This window comes from Nicotiana sylvestris, chromosome 7 (assembly GCF_000393655.2).
Source record: "Nicotiana sylvestris chromosome 7, ASM39365v2, whole genome shotgun sequence".
Lineage (NCBI taxonomy): Eukaryota > Viridiplantae > Streptophyta > Magnoliopsida > Solanales > Solanaceae > Nicotiana > Nicotiana sylvestris.
The window spans coordinates 110,429,758-110,453,840 of NC_091063.1; the positions used below are offsets into that span (position 1 = coordinate 110,429,758).

Genomic DNA, 24,083 nt, shown 5'->3' on the forward strand with positions numbered 1-24,083 from the left:
ATAAGCATTTTTACATTAATTTTAAACAAATCACGCCCAACTATACCTTATAAAAGGATTAAACGATTGTTGCAAATATAATCCGATCTAAGAGTCTGAACATGAATCCTACAGAGAATTAAGATTAAGCTACAATTATTCATTATCACTAAGAAGACAAGTTCGAATAATTTTGTAAGTTATAAAGATTAAGAGTTTTATTTCTAACTAATTAACTAATAATTATTAAAGTAGTACAAATTATCAATTAAAGATACTAAAGGATGGAGACAAGATTGGAAAAAGCCTAGAGTTATAATTTTTTTAATTGTCTGGTTTCTTCCCGCTACGTCTCCTATAATTTCGCCTAAGTATTCCCTATTGATCATGAGCACTTTAGGTGTCGTAATTATCTCTCGAGCAACTACAGTAACTTACTAGACCCGAATTACGCTAGTAGGCACTATCTTACCGCTCACTATGACCACGTCAAGACTTTGTTATTCCTAAACTTACTTTTAAATCCATTGTATTGATTCCTCACATTTATTAGGAGTGACGTTGTTCAACAACTACCTAAATATATACTCTTTTCTAAGCAATACATAATAAATAGGCACAACTAATTAAGTGTTACACCCCAAGTTTTCATACGTGAGAGTACGTCGTAAGTCATTGATGTAAGCTCGGAAATGAGATTCTATTTGGAAGCAAATAAAGTAAGTTAATCATGTTACCTTGGAGGTTACAAATATTTAAGATCATGAATAACGAGTACCAAGAGGGTTGGAAATCTTAGAAGCTAAACCAATTGAAGAAAATAAGTTTCGTCGAAAGTCGACAAGTTTCGAATGTTATAACATGTACTTTGGGGTGAGACTAGGGTTATTAACATGATAAGGAGGTTATTCTATGAGTTATTTTAGTCGTATGATATTCATTTTCTACATTTTGAAGGCAAGCAAGTTGTGGAACAAGAGTTGGCAAAGGTCATCACAAGTTACATTCATAAATTTGCTGAAATTTAGGTCAAATGTATCTGAGAATTTCTCCAAATATACTTGGAATAATGGGGTGTTCTACCTACCAAATTGAAGGTATACGAGTTTACTTTCTAACGCATTAAACCATTCGTCAATATGATATCGGAGTAAAGAGATATTCGCGTTTTCGCGAGACCGCGCAAGCAGCTCCCAATGGGACCCACTTAGGCGGTGGTTGACCTACTTCAATTTATAAACGATTTGGACGCCTATTTTTGCTCATTTTTCAACTAAACTTCGTCTCCAAACTTCTCCTAACCCTCCTAAACATATACCACAAGGGTTTGAAGTGATTCCAAAGTGATTACACCATATTTCAACATCAAAACTTAATTCTAGTGAAGAACAACACCTCTTTGAGGTTGTGTTGTCATTGAGGATTGTTGTGGGCTGTATTTGGATGAAATTCCAAGTTGTTTCTGCTGTCTAAGGTGAGTATAACAGCCTACTAATTGTGCTTAATCTTTATTGTATGTTGGTTAAGTTGTTAGGATGATAAACTACAAGATAATACTTGGATTAGCTTAAGTCACTTCTGTGGTGTTGTATTGCTATTAAGGGTTGTTGTAAACTGAATATAACTTGGATTTTGACTTGAAGTTACTGTATAAGGTATGTATATTGTGATCTTGCTTGTGCCCAAGGTTATCTTGATGTTGATTAAGTTAAATGGATGGACTAGACATGAACTAGTGAATAAAGTTGCTAGTTGGGGATAGTTGAAGTTGTGGATTATTTTTGTTGTTATAAATATATGGTATAAGGCTGGAATCATTGATTAATGACTTCATTATCATGTTAATGATACCTTTATGTTGAATTAAGAAGTCTATAAGGATTGATAAGGGGTATACGGATTCCAATCGGAGCTTGCCGCTCGTCGTAATGTAGTTGTGACTTGTTGTTGTTATATGGTGTCTTGATATTGATAATTATGTATTGATGGATTGCTCTGGTCATTGTTGTTGGTATATGGTATTGGAGGAGGCCCTTGTTACAAGGGAGATGCTGCCCAAATTTACGTAAACGAGTTACTAGCTTAAGTTATAGACTTAGCCTGTGCTCAGCACTGATTTTGAATCTCCTTATACTATGATAGATTGAGTTGACTTGTTTGAAGAGTTGCTTGGAAGTGATTAAGGACTCAACAGGTTTAAGGTATGTTAAGGCACTTTCTTCTTTCTTTTGGCATGATCTAAAGTGAAATGAATATGCTACTTCATAACGGATCTACTCCTAGCAACTAAGGTTGTCCATGTTGTTCTTTCCTTATAAAATTATTCTAAGCAAGTGTGTATGATCCTTGAATTCTACCGAACCTTATGATGGTCGGGTAGGCTTTTACCGAGTCCTCTTTGAGGCCGGGTACGATATGATGATGATGATGCCCACAGAGGAGAATATTTTAAAAAGTTTATGTATATATGTATTGTGCATTTCATATCAGTAACCCCCAGAGGCACTCAGATGTTATAGGTTGTATCTCCTCTATCTCTCTCTTTACATTATTGTTCTTGTTTATGCTTTCCTGCCTAACATACTCGGTACTTTATTCGTACTAACGTCCCTTTTGCCTGGGGATGCTGCATTTCATGCCCGCAGGTTTCGATTGATAGCTTGACAGTCCTCCTAGTAGGCTATCAGCTCAGCGAAGGTGTTGGTGCACTCCACTTGCTCCGGAGTTGCCTATTGGGTCAGTATTCTTTGGATATATATTGATTGGTATGGCGGGCCCCTATCCCGACCTTTATTATTTTATGTACTCTTAGAGGCTTGTAGACAGATGTCAGGTGTATGAATAATTGTATGGCCTTGTCGGCCTATGTTTCGAGTTTACTAATGGTCATGCCGGCCTTATAGGCCCATATGTCACATATATTAGTTTGTATATCATGTCGGGTCTTCATATGTTGAGTATTCCCTTATGTTTTATTCTTTTTATCTCATGACGGGTTTTCTGGCTCATTTACTCATGATAACATGATAAGAAAGATATGTTACGTTGGTACTCGGTTGAGTAAGGCACCAGGTGCCCGTCGCAGACCCTCTGATTCGGGTCGTGACAGAGTTGGTATCAGAGCAGTTCTGTCCTAGGGAGTCTACAAGCCGTGTCTAGTAGAGTCTTGTTTATGGGTGTGTTGTGCACCACACTTATAAGCAGGAGACTACAGGGCATTTAGGTCAGTCACTCTTTCTTCTTACTCTAGATCGTGCAGTAGAGCTCAGTTGTAAGAATTCAAACTCCTAAATTCGACTTTAGTCGTAATACAACGATACCTACTTCCACAAAGATAGTTGGTAAGAGATTGCATGTGGATGTGAAAGAGTTGAGTCAGAGGAACTCGATTTCACATCATGCTTATGATGAGTAAATATGAGGTCTTCAACAGATCGTGTGTGTACTAAGATGTGTATGCTTCTTAATAAGGAGCCTTAAGGCACGGATATCTATTCACGAATATGGTGAAAATCTATGAGGAATTCAGAAGCTAGATACAAGTTTTAACAAGTAAAAGAAGTAAGGTGAAGAGGGGTACGAGGCACCCAGATAATGAAGATTATCAATATTTTCAAATCAGGCAGAGAAATATAAGCATTTTGGTACCTTCATCAATGACAGAGGTAAGTACAATTGGCCACACCCATCTCAGTTATGTTCTATGGGAGCTAACAGATATTATTTAAGAGAAAGATGGGATATCAGGATCCAGTTGGAGTTAGAGTAACCCAAAAATTGTGGATAGGTTGTTATCATTAACTAACGTTTCCGAAAGATGGTGCAAATGTGGTAATAGATCTCCTTCTAAGACACCCAGATGGTGAACTCTAGAGTAGTACAATCAGATACGAATACTGGAATATTCAAAAATTTCAGAAGATAGGCAGTGGGATCCTAGAAGGGACAAATATTTACCTTAGTATGACTCTAGCCCCGAGTAAAAAAAAGAATGTTAGGCATTCCCAAGAGCCAGTGAGATGAAGCTAGGGGAGCTTATAGGGAAAGAACTTTTTGTTGAAGTTTTCAGAATAAAGTGATAGACAAAAAAAATATTATCCGGAGAATAAGAAGAAAATAAATGAAGCATCATGAGTAAGATGTGATATATGGGTGATAACAGTAAATCAAAATATGACACGATGACAGAGTCTATAGTCAAGTGAAGGAAAATACAAGAGGTGACAAGCCTTAAGGCAATAAAAGAGTATAAGCCATAAAGTCATATTCTTATTTCGAGAAATGAGTTGGTGACTTCAACGTGATTACCAGGAGGAAAGGTTAGACCCCAGAGTAATAAAAATCAGTATGGGCTGGTGAACAAGATAAAACCGAACATGAATTAGGGACCGGAGGATTTGATAATGGTCGACATCGTGAGAATTTCAAAGATCGTGCTCCAACAATAATAGAATAGACAACAGACGAATAACCTTTAAAGGTTAATTTAGGAAGTCGCTTACCTAAAGCAAGCACTCTGAGAAGAGTTAATCTTAAGGGACTAAGTGTGCCAGTTACCGTAGGTGTCACCTTCGTGCGTAAGAAATTTAGTTATCTCTGGTACAGAAGGTTACCATAAGGTGATTAAGGTTCATTGATAATGTGAAAAGACGCCAAAGATGAAGAGGTAAAACAACTATAGGTAGATCGTCGTAGTACTAAATCTTAGTACTCCCCTGAAGGGGGGAATATGGTGTGATATGATATTAAGTCGGAGTTAAGCGGTTCAGTTAACTATGGAATGGTAAAGGAAGAATGTGGTAAAAAGGAGAAAAGGATGATGTTGCATTTATTCAGTTCATGCAGATATGTTGCGACTCCAGAACATTATACAAGCACGGCACCGGGGAGAGACAGTAAAAGTTTTCGGCCAGGATGTTATTGATAAATAAGTGTGAATGGACACTTGATACATTAGGAGCTAGTGGCGAGAGATAAGTTAAGACAAAGGATATATCCCAAGAGGGATTATGCAGAATATATATATATATATATATATATATATATATATATATATATATATATATATATATATGAGAATGGACCAACGAGTAATTAGTAGTTGATTCAGGAAGAGCCCAGTTATGGCTAGACAAGAGGTCACGGATAAATCAATAGATCATGCAAGATAAATGTAGTGAACCGCGGCATAGTGAATTCAGTCTCGCAGATACGAGATCGCAATCATTTGAAAAAATTTCAGATAGGAGTTGAGGCAATTAAAGGTACCATTTTTAAGGTTTATAAAAATAAGAGAGAGTGCCACTAAGGAGACAATAAAAATTTGAGCTTAGAAGTAACCCTACGAGCACAAAGGCATAAATTTATGTAACTAAGGATTATTATAGGCGAGTAAGAATAACGAAAATTACCTTCGGGTGTACGATATATCAAGCTCGCAACTTTACAAGAGCCAGAAGGTCTCCCTAAGTACTACAATGAAAGACTAGCTGAGGAAATAAGGAAGAAGGCTTCCACCTAAGCATAGTGAGCTAAAGAGTAAATGATCTTGTAACAACAGTCTCACTACAATATTGTATATACTCCATAAGAAAGTGGCACCTATCATGGATAATGAATGGTAAAAAAAAAAGCCATCAAAGGTGATGTTTGAGATCATATGAGGTACAGGAAATTATAGTATTCGTGGGCAAAAAGACAAGCCAAGTATTCATGCAACAAGTGATAGAACGACCAGCAAAAGTAATTGCTTACATTTAAGGACAACTGAGAAGGCACAAAAGGAAATTTATGGTGCTATCAAGTTAAAGGAAGGTTGGGAGTAGTATAAATAGATCGGTGTAGGTCCTAAGGTAAAGTATTGTAGAGCAACAAGGTTTTAGGTAGATAGGAGTAAGGATATGAAAAGATGAGTGAGAAGGTGACGAGAATATGTATGTCCTCGGGATTAAACCCATCAAAACAAGGGAGCTGATGATTTCCATATGAATAAAAAACTCTATACAGCCTGAATGAACATAGAGAAGTCTGAGACTAGGTGCATTTAGAAGAGATGGAATGCTTCCCTGGCGGTAGAATAAGGGTGTAATTGTGATAGATAAGAGGATGATTCTTAGACCTTTGATTGAGTAATGATTTAACGAGAAAGGGATTTCATTAATTGCACGGGATTAGAATACCCCCATAAGATGAATCGCGTTGGGATGCAATGAAATACGGTTATTGAAGTATAGTATTATCCCTAGGTGGATCAGGAAAATCACTTCATATGTTCCCCGATAAGATGTGAGCCCTAGTGACAGTGTATTACGTAAGAGGTTGCAAGTTATCAGTGATAGATTATAGATCAACATTAAGGTGAATAAACAATAGATGGGTACAAGTTCCAAAGTTCGAGATGAGATTTGTTTGTTATTCTTAGATGAATAATAATGAGGAAGCACTAAAGGACTTAGATTTATACATATAGGATAAGCAGCGAGAGAGTAACCTGGAGTTGGGTAGCAAACCTCGGTAATAATAAACCGAAGTAAGTTTTATGGTATAGTATAACCTACCTAGATGTAGTAAATCCATAAGGATAGATATACAAGGCTATGAAACAAGAGATAGAAATAGTCTTAAGTTCGATAAAGTACCAAGCGAAAGACATCAGTACACCTATAGATGCCTAGAGGGACAGCTTGTCATAATTCTGTATATGTTCATAAAGTGAGGCTTAGAGATTAGCTAAAAGATGGAGGAAAAAGAGAAGACGAGTCGCTAGGCGCTCATACAAGGACACAGTCGTACATACTGCATGACATAAGGTATCAAATGTTACGATGTTGGAAGAATTCCAACCACATGTCATGGTGTGACAAAGAGGCCTAAAAGGGGGAGAATGCCCAAGCATTTGGATTTATTCACAAAACAGTTGCTTAGATGGAAAGATGAGCATTAAAATATTCGTAAGAGCCATAGTTTATGAAACTGATAAGCGCATCAGTCAACATTCGAGGACGAATGTTCCAAAGGGGGAATGATGTTACACCCCAAGTTTTCATACGTGAGAGTATGTCGTAAGTCATTGATGTAAGCTCGGAAGTGAGATTCTATTTGGAAGAAAATAAAGTAAGTTAATCATGTTACCTTGGAGGTTACAAATATTTAAGATCATGAATAACGAGTACCAAGAGGGTTGGAAATCTTAGAAGCTAAACCAATTGAAGAAAATAAGTTTCGTCGAAAGTCGACAAGTTTCGAATGTTATAACATGTACTTTGGGGTAAGACTAGGGTTATTAATATGATAAGGAGGTTATTCTATGAGTTATTTTAGTCGTATGAAATTCATTTCTACATTTTGAAGGCAAGCAAGTTGTGGAACAAGAGTTGGCAAAGGTCATCACAAGTTACATTCATAAATTTACTGAAATTTAGGTCAAATATATCTGAGCATTTCTCCAAATATACTTGGAATCATGGGGTGTTCTACCTACCAAATTGAAGTTCTACGAGTCTAGTTTCTAACAAATTAAACCGTTCGTCAATACGAAAACGGAGTAGAGAGATATCCGCGTTTTCTAAGATCGCGCAAGCAGCTCCCAATGGGACCCACTTAGGCGGTGGTTGACCTACTTCAATTTATAAACGATTTGGACGCCTATTTTTGCTCATTTTTCAACTAAACTTCGTTTCCAAACTTCTCCTAACCCTCCTAAACATATACCACAAGGTTTTGAAGTGATTACACCATATTTCAACATCAAAACTTAGTTCTAGTGAAGAACAACACCTCTTTGAGGTTGTGTTGTCATTGAGGATTGTTGTGGGCTGTATTCGGATGAAATTCCAAGTTGTTGCTGCTGTCTAAGGTGAGTATAACAGCCTACTAATTGTGTTTAATATTTCTTGTATGTTGGTTAAGTTGTTAGGATGATAAACTACAAGATAATACTTGGATTAGCTTAAGTCACTTCTATGGTGTTGTATTGCTATTAAGGGTTGTTGTAAACTGAATATAACTTGGATTTTGACTTGAAGTTACTGTATAAGGTATGTATATTGTGATCTTGCTTGTGCCTAAGGTTATCTTGATGTTGATTAAGTTAAATGGATGGGCTAGACATGAACTAGTGAATAAAGTTGCTAATTGAGGATAGTTGAAGTTGTGGATTATTTTCGTTGTTATAAATATATGGTATAAGGCTGGAATCATTGATTAATGACTTCATTATCATGTTAATGATACTTTTATGTTGAAGTAAGAAGTCTATAAGGATTGATAAGGGGTATACGGATTCCAATCGGAGCTTGCCGCTCGTCGTAATGTAGTTGTGACTTGTTGTTGTTATATGGTGTCTTGATATTGATAATTATGTATTGATGGATTGCTCTGGTCATTGTTGTTGGTATATGGTATTGGAGGAGGCCCTTGTTACAAGGGAGATGCTGCCCAAATTTACGTAAACGAGTTACTAGCTTAAGTTATAGACTTAGCCTGTGCTCAGCACTGATTTTGAATCTCCTTATACTATGATAGATTGAGTTGACTTGTTTGAAGAGTTTCTTGGAAGTGATTAAGGACTCAACAGGTTTAAGGTATGTTAAGGCACTTTCTTCTTTCTTTTGGCATGATCTAAAGTGAAATGAATACGCTACTTCATAACGGATCTACTCCTAGCAACTAAGGTTGTCCATGTTGTTCTTTCCTTATAAAATTATTCTAAGCAAGTGTGTATGATCCTTGAATCCTACTAAGGTTCATATTGAGGGTATGGATGTCCATAGTGCTCTTAAGTCACTCCAAAAGGTTTAGAAGGTGATTCCATGAGTTGAGCATGCATTATATATATGTATCTATTTTACTCTACCGAGCCGCGCTATAGTCGGCCGGGTACGACATCTATTGTGCAACCACTGATCAGTTGAGTTTTACCGAGCTCCATGTGGCCGGGTACGATTCTACCGAACCTTATGATGGTCGGGTAGGCTTTTACCGAGTCCTCTTTCAGGCCGGGTACGATATGATGATGATGATGCCCACAGAGGCGAATGTTTTAAAAAGTTTATGTATATATATGTATTATGCATTTCATATCAGTAACCCCCAGAGGCACTCTGATGTTACAGGTTGTATCTCCTCTATCTCTCTCTTTACATTACTGTTCTTGTTTATGCTTTCCTGCCTAACATACTCGGTACTTTATTCGTACTGACGTCCCTTTTGCCTGGGGACGCTGCATTTCATGCCCGCAGGTCCCGATTGATAGGTTGACAGTCCTCCTAGTAGGCTATCAGCTCAGCGAAGGTGTTGGTGCACTCCACTTGCTCCGGAGTTGCCTATTTGGTCAGTATGCTTTGGATATGTATTGATTGATATGGCGGGGCCCTGTCCCGACCTTTATGATTTTATGTACTCTTAGAGGCTTGTAGACAGATGTCAGGTGTATGGATAATTGTATGGCCTTGTCGGCCTATGTTTCGAGTTTACTAATGGTCATGTCGGCCTTATAGGCCCGTATGTCACATATATTAGTTTGTATATCATGTCGGGTCTTCATATGTTGAGTATTCCCTTATGTTTTATTCTTTTTATCTCATGACGGGTTTTCTGGCTCATTTACTCATGATAACATGATAAGAAAGATATGTTACGTTGGTACTCGGTTGAGTAAGGCACCGGGTGCCCGTCGCGGCCCTCTGATTCGGGTCGTGACATTAAGGGACCTTCAAACAACAACACTCAATACGTAGTTGAACAAGTAGAGAAGTGCAATGACAAAATTATATTAAACATAACAAGCACAAATGTTTCAATCACAACTCTAAATAAGGAGTTTAGCTACTTATAGACATGTTAACAATCATGTTAATAGCAGAAAGCATAAAAACTGCAAACTACGTAAAGACGAAAGAAAAACTTGCGATCCGGTGCTCCTAATCATTCCAACAGCCTTTTGCCTCCAAAATAATGTCTCTCCCTCTAAAAGTAAAGTTTAAACAGTATTTATATGCTACGGTAAAGTTCAGATCGAAATAACCGATTACAAAACTGAGTGGGACTCAAAACTAGATAGATAGGCCTCGTCAGTGCGAGGGCATTATCAGAAGCGCCAATATTTCAGTGCTAGGCACCATCATAGGCGCCAGCTTCACTCCCCTCGCTCCATCAGGGGCGCCAATCTTGGAGCGCTGGACAACGCCTTGGGTTGTCTAAGGCTGTGAATTTTCATGGCCTTGCACTGTTTTGAATGCTGACTTTTTAATGTCGTATAATGTTTTCTTTTTGTACTCTATTTTATAGTTTGTAGGTACCATTTTGTGCAACTTTCTTCCCACTTCGCATCCACATTTAAAGTCAATTCAATTAACCTCAAACGTCACATAAATTAGCATTAATATACAAAAATATAAGGCAATTAATATCATAAAATATATAATTATAGCCCAACATCACCATCCCATACTTAAATGTTTCACACCCTCGAGTCAACTGTTGCGGCCAAACGCACATGCAAGTATACGTAGTCGTCAAGTAACAAAGTGACTAAAAGTTGGATGTCGTACTTGTGATTAACTATTAACTAAATTAGTGTCACGATCCCAAACCCAACCCGTCGTGATGACACCTATCGTGGAACTAGGCCAACCTCAACTCATCGAAAAACCAACCACAATGCTAAAATTTAGGACATTTGCAGAAGAGTACTTTTATCATTTAAGAAAATAAATTGTTCATAAGATAAGCAAAATTCATAACACGGTTCAACCAGCCCAAAACCAGGGTGTCATGGAGTACATCAACGTCTAGAGAAATAACATAGTCTACTACAATGTTTACTGAATACAACTAAAACACACCTAGAATGGAGAAGGAGGGTCAAGATTTTGCGAACGCCATGCAGATACCTCAACAATCTCCAAAGCCTGCAACCTCGATTAGTGACTGCCACTGGGATCGAAAGTACATGGATCTGCACACAAGGTGTAGGGGGTAACGTGAATATACCAACTCAGTAAGTAACAAGTCCAACCTATGGAGTGATAGGTAGTGACGAACGTAACCTCAGCAGAAAATAGAAATAAGTTGTGCAGTAAAGTAGGCATGCTTTTCTTTCAGGAATGCAACTTTACAGTGAAATACATGCAGATTCTGAATAATGTAAATTATAAAGCTCCGCTAACTCTACATGTCAGTGCACAGAATGTATGAAATGCACCATGTGCTCCCACTCTCAATTGCTCAACCACTCGGTACTGCATATGGCCATCCGGCCAAGGGAAATCTATTTCGGAACATATATAACGTTGACTGCAAGTCATCCAGTACCAAGGATACAAGGGTAATCCAACCCATAGGAGAAATCCATCTCCAGGTGTGTATATATATATATATACACACACACACACACTCAAGCACTCGGTACCACATATGGCCATTCGACCCAGGAAATCCATCCCGGAACATACTCAACAATGACTAGACGTCATTCGGTACCGAGGAAAAAGGGAAATCCATCCCTATGGAGAAATCTATATCCATATATATATATATATATATATATATATATATATATATATGTGTATATATATATATATATCCTTCCCTAAATAATATCATCCGCTCCCACTATGGGTGTGTAGAATCCGGATTCACTCCTCCCAAGCACTATAACAAGACAATGAAGGCATAATCAATAATCTGTTGCGGCGTGCAGCCCGACCCGTAACTATAACTCATAATCAGGCTCTCGGCCTCTCTCAGTCATCACTCTCCAATCTCACCTAGGGGCTCACAGTGCCATGAAAACTGGACCGAAACAATGATATGATTTGTTAATATAATAACAACTAAGACTGAGACATGATATGATATGCAGAAACAAGACTGAGTACAGAATATCAATGAAACTAATGAGATGACATCAAAAAATGACCACTCGGGTCTCAACAGTATCAGATTGAATCCCTAACATGATAATTAGCATAATTTATAGCTCATCTACTTAATCACATATTAAACATGGATATCGGCAAGAAAGAGCCACTACACAGATCTATGGAACGAACCAGGCCACAATTATCGTCGTGCATGCCCACATGCCCATCACTTGTCATGTGCGTCACCTCAAAACAATCATATAGCACATAGTTCAGGGTTTTGAACCCTCAGAACCAAGTCTGGAAGCGTTACTTACCTCAACCAAGCCAAAATCCTAATTCGCGATGCCTTTGCCCCTCAAATCGACCTCCAAACTCTTCGAATCTAGCCATAAACAATTCGATACAATCAACACGAGCTAAAGGAATCAATCCCATAAGAAAATACTAAGCTTAAGGCCAAAAGTCAAAAAGCCAACTCAAAAAATGAGCTTTGGGCCCATGTCTTGAAATCCGACAAAAGTCATAAAATCCTACAACCCATTCAATTATGAGACTACCCATACTAGTTTCACTCAAGTCCGACTTCGAATCGGCTTCCGAATCCCAAAAGTTCATTTTATGAAGTTTCCACAAATTTTCCCCAAATTCCATTCCAAGTTATTAATCAAAAGATGAAATCAAAGATATATTCATGATTATTAGCCAAAACCGTGTGAGAATCACTTACCCAAATGATTTCCTTGAAAAACTCCCGAAAATTCACTTCAAACTGTGCTCCCAAAGTCCAAAATGTGAAATAAAATCCTAAACATCACTTATATAGTGCCCTCTGTACTTCCATTTCGCGGTCCACATATTCCTCACCGTGGCCGCGCAACCATCACTGCGGTCCGTAGAATTTCCGTCGGGGCTGTGAACCTCAAGCCTCACTTGCTGCGGTCCGCGTAAAATCCATCGCGGCCGTCAACCTAATCTCCTCTCCATTCCGCGGTCCGCGAACTCCTACTATGGCCGCACTCTTCCACCGCAGTCTACGAACTTCCTACCGCGGTCGCACTTCCAATGATCTGAGACCTGCAACTTTCAGAACACCATATATCAGGCATTTTCCAACTTCTAAAGCCAAATAGTGATCCGATAACCACCCGGAACTCACCCGAGGCCCTCGGGGCCTCAACCAAACATACCAACACATCCCATAACATCATCAAAATTAGCTGAACCCTCGAGTCACTCAAAACAATGTCAACACACCAAATCATACTCGGATTCAAGCCTAAGGACTTTTAAGTCTCCAAATTCCACAATGATGTCGAAACTTATCAAACCGCGTTCGAATGATCTCAAATTTTGCCCAAACGTCACAAATAACATTACGAAGCTACTCCAACTCTCGGAATTCCATTTCGAGATCATTTACACATAGTCAACATCAAGTTGACTTTTCCCAACCTAAGCTTCTAAATAGGAGGCTAAGTGACTCATTCCAATACAAAACCACTCCGAACCCAAATCAGCCAACATGATATGATAAAAACACAGTTGAAGAACACAGAAGAAAATAGAAACGGGGAAAACAGAGCTGTAACTCACGAAACTACCAGTCGAATCGTTACAATTAGACTATCATAATTATCTAAACAAGGATTAAACCCAAAAGTAGTGATGCGAAAGGAATTAAACTAAAACGAAAATAACTAATGAACTTTAAACAGAGAAAGAGCAGTTTTTTATATTATCAATATGATAAAAACGATCTAGGGTTATGGGCTAACTAACATTGCTATTGTATTCTTCAATTGAATTGACTAACTAATTTATCTAGTTTATTGATTAACAAGGTTAATATTACTCATAAGAATTTGTCGAGTTCTTACTCGTCTACTCAAGCTAGCCTAACGTCTATATGTCTATGAAATTATAATTCCTATAAATCAACCAAGCAAGGCAATTAGGTATATGTCTATTTTAACCGTGAATATGTTCCCCGATTCTCAGGTTCAAGAACTTGTTCTACTCAATTCTATGTGCAATCTAGAATTTCCACTTTCGAGCTCCATTCTAGATTCGTAGATAATATTTAGCTGGTGATCAAGCAATCAAATAATTAAGCGCATGATTGAATAAATAAATCAATACGATAAACTAAGAAATCAAAATCAATATACGAATAACAATAGTCATGAAAGAACCACAACCCTAGAACGTGAAGTTTAGCTCTACATAGACATGGTAGAAAAACAACAAATCATACAAAGAAACATAAAAATTACAAAATTTGATGGAATAAAGATGAAAATCGGCCTCCACGGCGGCTCTGTGCTCTCCCTTGGTCAAAGGTTATGTAAAAATTGTGTTTAAAGGTTATTTGTACGTGTTAGGGAAAAGCCTAAATGAAATAACCAAGTCCAAGAATAAATGGGAGAAATCTCCATCAGAAATCCCGTCACACCTCCCGCAATGTAATGCGACACACATTCTCGCGTTGTAATGTGACACACATTCTCGCGTTAGGCAAAGCCTTGCGAACTAAAACTTTTCACTCTTCCAAGTAAGGCTCATTTCTTGTGCTACTTTGTCTAATTTCAAATAATCAAAGTCTGATGCACTATTCCAAGCTTTGTCCAACTGCCTCTCTTAATTTTATTTGTTTTCTTTTGTCTTCAATTGCATGGACATAATCACGAGTCAATCACTTAATAATACATTTCAAACTATTTACTTTGTTCTCAAATTCCATTTTCAAAGTACATGTATTTTCCAATAACACCCAAATAACTATAAAGCTCAATAATTAAGTAACGTTAGACTTATTCAATACCAAATATAATTAAAAAGGTAAAAATGCGAGTAAATTAATATCGAAAAATACGAAAATATAACCAATATCACTACCACACACTTAAAACCTTTGTTCGTCCTCGAACAAACAACTATAATTGACGAAACAAAATTATGCTCCTACAATTCAAAGCATGCTACACGTATGACCATGGTTGATTGCAAGTCTAAACATTGGACTGAAAGGTAGCGACGAACTCAAACTCAATAGGTATAACAGAAATAGATGTGCGGAAACGTAGGCATACTTTCAAATCAAATATATGTTTAAAATAGCAATGGTGATACAAATATGAACAGTGTAAGGAATACAACTCAGCTATCCTACATGCCGATGCACATACCGTATGAATTTGCATCATGTATTCCCTCTCTCAAGTGCTCAACCACTCCTACTGTATATGGCCACCCGGCCCAGGAAAATCTATCCCGAAACATATACAACACTGACAATAAGTCATCCAGTACCGAGGAATAAGGGCAATCCAACCCTGTGGGGAAATCAATCTCCAGGTATCAAGAAACGACCGCTAAGGGTCCAAACAATACAGGCACAAAGCCTAAACATGATATCTAGCATGGTTTACAGCTCAACTACTTTATAACACAAAGAAAAACATGGATATCAACAGGATAAAGTCACTAATCGGTCCCATGAAATTACCCAGGTCACAATTCTAACGGTGCACGCCCGCACACCCGTCACTTGACATGTGTGTCACCTCAATATTAATCACATAACACGTAGTTCGGGGTTTCAAACCCTCAGAACCAAGTTTGGAAGCGTTACTTACCTCAAACCAAGCCAAAATCGTACTCTGTGACACCTTTGCCTCTCAAATCGGCCCCCAAACATCCCAAATCTACCCACAAACAACACAATATGATCAATATTGGCTAAAGGAATCAATCCACAAGAAAAATGCCAAATTATAACCAAAATCCGAAATCGGTCAAAACCCAGCCCTCGGGCCCACGTCTCAAAATCTGACAAAAGTCACAAAACCCGAAAGCCCATTCACTCACAAGTCTAACCGTACCAAATTTACTCAATTCCAACCATAAAATCTCATTCAAAATCTCAAAATTCCATCTCAAGAACACTTCCACTTTTTCCCCAATTTTTCACTCCAAATTACAAATTAGATGATAAAATCAAAGACATAATCATGAGATTTAACCAAATCCAAGTGAGAAACACTTACCCCAATCAACTCCCTGAAAACCCATTTAAAAATCGCCCAAATCCATAGTCTCTAGCTCAAAATATGAAAAATGGGCTCAAACCCTCGATTTTGAATATAACATTATCTGCCCAGATTTCCTTCTTTGCGAACGTGACCGTCCTCTTGCATTCGCTTAGAACAACTTGACTGCCTCTCCTATTTACTCTTTTTGAATGTGACACATGCCTCGTGAATGCGATGCTTTACCGGCTCAGACCTTCGCGAACGCAACCACCACCTCGCGAACGCGTAGAACAAGGACATGGGCTCCCCAACTGCCTCACTCCTCTTCGTGAATGTGGCCCTGCTCCCACGTTCGTGATGCATATGCAGACTATACCTTCGCATTCACGTCCTCTCCTCTGCAAACGCGAACAACAAAATCCTCATCACTCAGAATATACTCTTCGCAAACACAAAAGAGGAAACCTAGAGAAATATACACCAGAAATCAGCAATCTCTCCAAGGCCAATAATAATCCGTTAACCAGCGAAACTCACCCGAGGCCCTCGGGACCTCAGCCAAAATACCAACACGTCCCATAACATCATACAAACTTAGTCGAACCTTCGAATCACTCAAAACAATATCGAAACATTAATTACACTCGGATTCAAGCCTAAGAACTTCTAAACTTTCGAATTCCACAAATGATGTCGAAACCCACCAAACCACGTTTGAATGGCCTCAAATTTTGCACACAAGTCAAACATGAAACCACGAACCTACTCCAACTTCCAGAATTCCATTCTGACGCCGATATCAAAATTTTCACTATCGACCAAAATTTCCAAAATTCTAACTTTTGCCAATTGAAGCCTAATTCTTCCACGGGCCTCAAAATCATATTCTGAACGCGCTCCTATGTCCAAAATACCTAATGGAGCTAACGGAACCATAAAATTCCAAATTTGAAGTCATTTACACATAAATCAACATCTGGTTAACTTTTCCAACTTAAGTTTTCAACTAAGAGACTAAGTGTCTCAATTCACTTCAAAATCACTTCGGACCTAAACCGACTAACCTGGTAAACCAAAACACATTTGTAGAACATAAAAGAAGCAAAAAAATGGGGGGAATGGGGATATAAGTCTCGAAACGACCGGCTGGATCGTTACATCCTCCCCCTTTTAGAGAAATGTTCGTCCTCGAACGGGTCTAGAAACATACCTAGAGCCTCAAATAGGTGTGGATCTCTGCTCTACATCTCCCATTCGGTCTACCAAGTAGCCTCCTCCACGGGCTGACCTCTCTACTGCACTTTCACTGATGTTATATCCTTGCACCTCAACTTTTGAACCTGCCACCCCAAAATAGCCATCGGCTCCACATCATAAGTCAAATCACAATCCAACTGAACCGTTCTAAAATCCAGAACATGAGATGGATCACCAATATACTTCTGAAGCATAGAAACATGAAATACTAGATGCACACTCGATAATCTAGGTGGAAAAGCAAGCTCATAGGCCACCTCCCCAATCCTCCGAAGCACCTCAAACGACCTAATAAACCTAGGGCTCAACTTTCCCTTCTTCCCAAATCTCATATCACCCTTCATGGGTGAAACGTTCAGCAACACCTTCTCCCAAACCATGTAAGACACATCATAGACCTTCCTGTCAGCATAACTCTTTTGTCTTGACTACACCGTGTAAAATTGCTCTGGAATCAATTTAACCTTGTCCAAAGCATCCTGAACCAAGTCAGTACCCAATAGCCTAGCCTCACCCGGCTCAAACTAACCCATTGGATATCTACACTTCCTTCCACATAAAGCCTCATACGGAGCCATCTGAATACTCGATGGATAACTATTGTTATAAGCAAATTCTGCGAGTGTCAGAACGGGTACCGTGAACCACCAAGATCAATGACATATGCATGTAACATGTCCTCCATGATCAGAAAAGTTCGCTCGGATTGTCCGTCCGTCTAAGGGTAATGATGTGTTCAACTCAACCTGAGTGCCCAACTCTCGCTGCAGGGCCATCAAAAACTGCGATGTAAACTACGTGCCTCTATATGAGATGATAGAACCTGGAACCCCATGATAGCGAACAATATTTCTGATGTAGATCTTAGCCAACCGCTCTGAAGAATAGGTAGTACTCACAGGAATGAAGTACGCGGACTTGATCAGCCGATCCACAATCACATAAATAGCAGCAAACTTCCTCGAAGTCCATGGGAGCCTAACTACGAAATCCATGGTTATCCACTCCCACTTCCACTCTTAAATTTTTTTCTTCTAAAGTAAGCCAACCGGTCTCTGATGCTCATATTTCACCTGCTGACAATTAAGACACCGAGCTACAAAACCAACTATATCTTTCTTCATCCTCATCCACCAGTAGTGCTATCTCTAATCCTGATACATCTTCGCGGCACCTAGATGGATGGAATACCGCGAGCTGTGGGACTCTTCCAGAATCAACTCCTGAAGCCCATCTACATTGAGCACACATATTCAGCTTTGCATCCTTAACACCCCATCATTTCCAATAGGCACATCCCTAGTATCACCGTGCTGAACCCTGTCCCTGAAGACAACCAAATGAGGATCATCATGCTCGTGCTCCCTGATGTGATCAAATAAAGAAGACCGAGAAACCACATAAGCTAGGATCTGACTGGGCTCCAAAATATCTAGTCACACAAATCGATTGGCCAAGGCCTGAACATCAACTACAAGGGGTCTATCATGAACAGGAAGGAATGCAAGACTACCCATACTCACTGTCTTTATGCTCAAGGCATAGGCCACCATATTAGCCTTTCCCAGATGGTACAAAATGGTAATATCATAGTCCTTTAGTATCTCCAACCATCTTCGCTGCCTCAAATTAAGATCCACCTGCTTGAACAAGTGCTGGAGGCTACGATGATCAGTAAACACCTCACAAGACACACCATAGAGATAGTGCCTCCAAATCTTCAACACGTGAATAATGGCAGCCAACTCTAAATCATGAACATGGTAGTTCTTTTCATGGGGCTTCAAATGACGCGAAACATAAGCAATCACTCTACCCTTATGCATCAAAACACACCCAATGTCGACCCCAAAAGCATCACAATATACGATATAAGAACCAGAAGCTGATGGCAGAACTAATACTGGAGTTGTGGTCAAGGAAGTCTTGAGCTTCTAAAATCTCTCCTCACACTCATCCGACTACCATAAAGGAGCATTCTGTTGGGTCAATTTGGTTAGGGGCAATACAATAGACGAGAAACCATGAACAAACCAACGATAATAACCAGCCAAACCAAGACATCTTCTAATCTCTGTGGCTGAGGACGGTCTGGGACAACTCTTAACCGCCTCTATCTTCTTCGGATCAACCTGAACACTCTCATTGGACACCACGTGTCACAAGAACACAAATGAACTAAGCCAAACCTCAATCTTGGAGAACTTGGCATAAAGTTTCTTCTCCCTCAGCCACTGCAATACAATCCTCAAATGCTCGGCATGCTCCTCCTGGCTACGAGAGTACACCAGGATATCATCAATGAATACAATAACGAATGAGTCGAGATAAGGCAGAAACACATTGTTCATCAAATGCATGAATGTTGTTGGGGCGTTGATCAACACAAAAGACATCACAAAGAACTCATAATGACCATATTGGGTCTTGAAAGCTGTCTTAAGAATGTTTGAGTCCATGATCTTCAACTGGTGATACCCTAACCTCAAATCAATCTTGGAGAACACCCTCGCTCCTTCAAGCTGGTCAAATAAATCAACAATACGAGGTAAGTAATACTTGTTCTTGATTGTGACTTTGTTCAATTGCTTGTAATCAATACACATTCTCATGGTGCCATCCTTCTTCTTCACAAATATAACAGGTGCACCCCAAGGTGACACACTAGGCTGAATAAACCCCTTATCAAGGAGTTCCTAAAGTTGTTCCTTTAATTCCTTTAACTCCACCGGTGCCATATGATACGGTGGAATAGAAATAGGCTGAGTTCCCGGCACCAAATCAATACCGAAGTCAATATGCCAATCCGGCGGCATGCCCGGCAGTTCAGCAGGAAACACATCCGGAAAATCTCGCACTACCGAAACTGAATCAATAGTAGGAGTCTCTACACTAACATCCCTTACAAAGGCCAAATAATAAAGACACTCATTCCCAACCATCCACTGGGCCTTTAAGATTGAAATTACTCTAATAGGAACGTAATACAATGACCCTCGCCACTCAATTCGTGGCAATCCCAGCATATCGAACATCATCATCTTAGCGTGACAGTCCAGAATAACATGACACAGAGACAACCAATATATGCCCAATATCACATCAAACTCAACCATACTAAGCAGCAACAGATCAACTATAGTCTCTAATCCCCCAATAGTCACTAAACACGACCGGTATATACGGCCCACAATAATAGTATCGCCCACAGGCTTAGACACATGAACAGATGAACTAGGGACTCACAGGGCATGTCCAGCTAATGAGTAAATTATGACGACACATATGAACAGGTGGAACCAGGGTCAAATAATACAAAAGCATCTCAATGACATACGGAGATAATACCTGTGATTATTGTGTCTGAAGCAATGGCATCTGGTCTGGTAGGGAGTGCATAGAAACGGGTCTGACCACCACCTGACCGGCCTCCCCCTCTATGGCGACCCCTAACTGATTGATCTCTACCCCGAGTTGGCTGGGTAGGTGGTGAAGTTTTGGGGATAAAGTCGAAGGCTGACTCCTCTGCTGTGATAAACCTCCCATAAGGGGGGGACAGAACCTCTTGATATGACCCAAATCTCCACACTCAAAGCAACCTCTGTCGGTCACTAGGGACTGAAGGGAGCACCGAGCACCGGGATACCCGCTAAAAGGCCCCAACATAGATGAACCTGAGTTGATAGTGCATGAGACAAACTATAAGCTGGAAGGGCAGTGAGAGATGAGTGGCCCTGTGAAGAACCATGGCCATATGTTGCACCACAATGAACAGGGAAGGCCGTTTGAGCATTCCAGTAAGGACGACCTCTACTGTGATGAAACTGACCCTCCAGAGGGAATACTACCAAAGCTACCTAAACCACGAGACCTCATTGCATCCCTCTCAACTCGCTCCTAACTGTGGACCTCCTCAAAAGTAGCACCGTTCATCCTCTCTCTTGTCATAATTATCCGCAGATGTGTGTGAGGCCATCAATGAACCTTTTGATCCTATCCATGTCGGTGGGAACCAACCAAACAACATGACGGGCCAAATCAAAAAATCTCATCTCTTACTGTATCACCGTCATACCATCCTGACGCAACTGCTCGAACTATTTGTGCAACTTCTCTCTGCGAGACCGCGACACAAATTTCTCCAAGAAGAGAACAGAAAACTTTATTATGTAAGTGGCGCTGCACCAATCGGCCTACGCCTATGATAAGCCTCTCACCAAGTGAAGGCAGCTCCAGTGAAGGAAAAGTTATGAACGAGATCCCACTTGTATCCAAAATACCTGCTATACGGAGAATCCTCTAACATTTGTCCAAGAAACCCTGGCATCCTCACCTTCTGTACCGCTGAAAGTCGGAGGCTAAAGCCTCCCAAACCTCTCCAATCTACGCTGCTCATCGTCCGGCATGATTGGAACCACATAATTCAGAGCAAGTGCAACCAGCTGGGCTAGTGGTGCCCCCAGTGTTTGGAGTCCTAGTACCACCTGTTCTGGTGTATGGGCAGTAGGAGTCTAATTACCTCCCCCTGCCTGTGAAGTGGCTGCAATAGTAGAAACAGAGACTGCCTAAGCAAGACTGGTGCACACGGTCAAAATCTGAGCTAAGGTCACCTGAAGACCTGGAATCACGAAGGGCATAGTTGGTGCCTGAGCTGGTCCCGCTGGTGCATGCACAACTGGGACCTGATCCTGAACTGGGGCAACTAGTAGATTTGCAGGTGCTGCTCTAGCTGTTGTGCAGGCTACACCTCTGTCCCTACCACGACCTCGATTGCAACCTCGGCCTCTCACGAACCTAACTAATGGCACTGGTGGCTGTCCGTCCTGCCCAGAAAGACGTGTCCTCACCATCTATGAGAGAATAGAATAACAAAAGCTTACTTAGCAGTATCAACAGATTCGCATGATAAGAATTCAAGAATGTGAAGTTTCCTAAGAGTTCTGCAGCCTCCCGAAGATAAGTACAAACGTCTCCGTACCAATCCGCGAGACTCTACTAAACTCGCTCATGACTCGTGAGACCTATGTAACCTAGGCTCTGATACCAACTTGTCACGACCCAAACTCACCCGTCGTGATGGCGCCTATCGTGGAACTAGGCCAGCCTCAACTCAACAAAACTCAACCCAACAGCAATAAGTTGAAAGCATTAACGAAAGCATTAGACATTTAAAGAAAAATTGTAGAAACATAAGAAAAATCCCAAAATGATACAATCCATCCCAAAACCAGGGTGTCACTGAGTATATGAGCGTTTAGATCAGAAAAAATACATCAGCACCATCCACTACGACTGGTATCGCCTGGATCTGCACATGAGGTGCAGAGAGTAACGTGAGTATGCCAACTCAGTAAGCAACAAGTCCAAACTTTGGACTGAAAGGTAGTGACGAACTCAATCTCAATAGGTGTAACATAAATAGATGTGCGGAAACATAGGCATGCTTTCAAGTCAAATATACAGTTCAAAATAGTAAAGGTGAAACAGATATGAATAGTGTAAGAAAAACAACTCAACTATCTCTACATGCCGATGCACAGACCGTATGAATTTGCACCATGTATTCTCACTCTCAAGTGCTCAACCACTCGGTAATGTGTATGGCCACCCGGCCCAGGGAAATCCATCTCGGAACATATATAACACTGATAATAAGTCATCCAGTACCGAGGAAAAAGGACAATCCAACCATGTGGAGAAATCCATCTCCATGTATTAAGTACATCAATCAAATCCATGTCCAGGGAAATCCATCCCTCAATAATATCATCCACGCTCACTGGGGTGTGTTACAGACTCCGAAGGGGCTCCTACAGCCTGAGCGCTATCGTAATCATCAATATAACTGCTGCAGCGTACAGCCCGATCCCATAATTATCACACATAAATAGGCTTTCGGCCTCACTCAGTCATCAACCTCTCCAGTCTAACCATGGGCTCACAATGTCATGAAAACAACCCGGAACAATGATATGATGAATCAATAAATAAATGATACTAAGATATGATATGAAAATGCATGATCATGACTGAGCATGGAATATTAAATAAAACTAGTGAGATGACAGCAAGAAACAACCATTAAGGGTCCAAACAATACCGGCACAAAGACTAAACATGATATCTAGCAGCTCAACTACTTTATCACAAAAAGAAAAACATGGATATCAATATGATAGAATCACTAGTCGGCGCAATGGAATCACCCAGGTCACAATTCTCATGGTGCACGCCTGCACGCCGTTACTTATCATGTGCATTACCTCAATATTAATCACATAACACGTAGTTCGGAGTTTCGAACCCTCAGAACCAAGTTTGGAAGCATTACTTACCTCAAACCAAGCCAAAATCCTACTTTGCGACGCCTTTGCCTCTCAAATCGGCCTCCAAACGTCCCGAATCTACCCACAAGCAACACAATATGATCAGTATTGGCTAAAGGAATCAATACACAAGAAAAATTCCAAATTATAACCAAAATCCGAAATTGGCCCAAATCGGCCCACGTCTCAAAATGCGACAAAATTCATTGAACCCGAAAGCTCATTCACTCACAAGTCTAACCATACCAAATTTCCTCAATTACAACCACAAAATCTCATTCAAAACCTCAAATTTCCATCTCAAGAACACTTCCACTTTTTTCTCAATTTTTCACCCCAAATTACAATTAGATGATAAAATCAAAGATATAATCATAGGATTTAACCAAAACCAAGTGACAAACACTTACTCCCAATCAACTCCCTGAAAACCCCCTTAAAAAATCGCCCAAATCAGTGGTCTCTAGCTCAAAATATGAAAAATGGGCTCAAACCCTCGATTTTGAATATAACACTGTCTGCCTAGATTTCCTTCTTCGCGAACAGGACCGTCCTCTCGCATTTGCGTATAACAACTTGACTGCCTCTACACTTTACTCTTCGCGAACGCGACACATTCCTTG

At 39.9% G+C, this 24,083-nt stretch overlaps 1 long non-coding RNA gene across 1 annotated transcript; it reads left to right on the top strand.

Moving 5' to 3' along the window:
• The first annotated feature begins 1,272 nt into the window (after positions 1 to 1,272).
• LOC138872484 (uncharacterized) lies at positions 1,273 to 8,563 on the top strand. The gene is made up of 4 exons (XR_011400873.1): positions 1,273 to 1,453; positions 2,122 to 2,180; positions 2,625 to 2,715; positions 8,503 to 8,563. It is a non-coding gene; the product is annotated as an uncharacterized lncRNA (long non-coding RNA).
• Positions 8,564 to 24,083: the final 15,520 nt, after the last annotated feature.